A 2421-nucleotide genomic window follows, 5' to 3' on the forward strand; every position below is an offset into this window, starting at 1 on the left:
TATATATATATATCAGAGTTTGAAGGAGTCATTATTCAGTTATGGTCAGATGTTTACTTATACTCATTATGGGCATAATTGTTATGGCAACTATGTGATTTTAATGATTTCTTCGAACTGTTTCTTTTCCAGGATGGAATGATTGTACAAAGTCTTTATAATGACTTTTAAAAACAAGAATTGGGTTTACACATTTACATGTATTTGGGACTTTCTCTTACCCACATTGGGTGAGAAGTATATATACAGCGTCTAATATATATACAGTACATATACTCACCTAAATCTTCAGTGTCTTTTAACTTAACAAGGCCAAGGCCAATGAACTTCATATTACTGACTATGATAGACTACAACTGCCAGTTTCTCTTTGCCAGCATAAAAAGAATTTGTTTGACAGAACTTATTGGATCAATCAACACAGAGAACAATGGGAAATTCTAACGAACTCAGTGAAGATCTAAGAAAGAGAAGTGTAGATTTACACAAGTTGAGGATTTCTCCTATAGCCATTTCTAAACAACTGCAGATTCCAAGATCATCAGTTCAAACAATTAAGTATAAGATATCCAGATGTGTCACCACTTTGCCAAGGTCTGGAAGATGACACTAACTATCACCCTCAGATGAGAAGAAACTGGTTAGGATGTTCAGGAACAACCCAGGAACCACCAAAGCTCAATCGTGCCATGCACTGGAAACTGCTACAACACCAGCATCACCGTCCAAAATGAAGTAAGTTTTACATCACTATAGAGTGAGAGGGTGCTGACCAAGGATGAAGCCCCCTTCCAAAAGTGACACCTATAAGCTCAACTAAAATTTGCAGCTGCCCACATGGGCAAGCCAAATGGTCAGACGAGACAAAGATTGAGCTATTTAGCCACAATGACAAGAGTTATGTTTGGAGAAGTAAAGCTGAGGCTTTCAAAACAGAAAACACGGTACCACTGTCAATCATGGTGGAGGTAGCATCATGCTCCTGGGGCTGTTTTGCTGCTAGTGGTATTGGATCAAATAATGAAGGCAGTGGACTACCTTCAAATTCTTCAACTTTACCTCAGATCAACAGCTATATGGTTGGAACGTGGACACAGTTGGGTGTTCCAACAGGACAATGATGCCAAACACATCAACACTGGTTTATGAAAGGATAAAGCAGGCTAACATTAGGCTTCTGAAGTGGCCTTGCTTAAGGATATGTAAAATGGGGGTGCAAGTATACTTTTGACCCTTTGTCTATGAGACAAAATCCAAACTATAGTCAAACTTATGAACCCAATTCTTGTTTTTTTAAAGTTATCAAAGAACAGCTACTAATAACATGCAGTGTAAAATGAGTTCTGTTTGTTACTAGTTGATCATACTTTAGTCCACACCCAAGGACATTAACAGTCTTCCTGAACGCTCAACGGCATCCGCTCTTGTAGAAACATGAAATATTTTTTTCTCAGTTAAACTGCAAACATGTAGCTGCATGTCTGAGTAGTAAAATTTGCTTGGGGCCATTTCAGCTACTGGTGTCTGAGTTCTTGTTAAAATTGATGGAATAATGAACAGAGAAAAGTACCATCAGATTTTTATCCACCATGCAATACCATTGAGAAAGCATCTGATTGGCAACAGCTTAATTCTTCTGCCAATACAGTGTTAGAAAACCACACAATGGAACAGTATCAGTCATGGATTGGTCTCCCCAGAGTTCAGACCTCGGTATACTGAATCAGTGTGGGATCATCTTGACAGAGAACAGAACAAAAGCCAACAAACATCCAAAGAAGAGCTTTGAATGTCCTCTAAGAAGCCCGGAGAACTATTCCTAAAGACTACTTAAAGAAATGTCAAGAAAATAATGATACTACTACTACTAAGGGTTGGCTCAAGACTTTTTCATAATGCTGTATGTATAGTACAGTCTGACTATACTAATAAGTACAGCCATACATTTCAAGTTCAAGGGAACTTAATTAATGGTTTAGCTAAATCAAATATCACACAAGGGGGGAAAATGGCTGCAATAACATTAACTAATCCAAAACAATTAAACAAACTTGAATCATTTGGTTTCACCCAATTAGGCTGTCAGCTATTCTTGAGCTCTCCCAGCCCTTTGCCACACCTTTTGCCAGCCAGGAAGGGGAAGCCAAACCCCAGGTAACTCAAGCAAAGACAGATGTATTAATATAACATAAAACAGAACTTTGACCTTGCGGTGATAATATGTGTGCATGCCATACAAACATTGGAAGGTGAAATGAAAAAATAAATACATTTAATAAAGAAACAATATTGGACAATAAATAGAATATATTTAAAGTAGTGACTGCAAAGTAAACTAAAGTGAATCAACTGGCGGTGAGGTGTGGAGCTTACCATGTGTGGCTTGCCGTCACAGGTGCACATCAGTAATATGAATATCCC

Source organism: Haplochromis burtoni, unplaced genomic scaffold (genome assembly GCF_018398535.1).
Source record: "Haplochromis burtoni strain Fernald_Lab_line unplaced genomic scaffold, NCSU_Asbu1 Contig_520, whole genome shotgun sequence".
In the NCBI taxonomy this organism is placed as follows: domain Eukaryota; kingdom Metazoa; phylum Chordata; class Actinopteri; order Cichliformes; family Cichlidae; genus Haplochromis; species Haplochromis burtoni.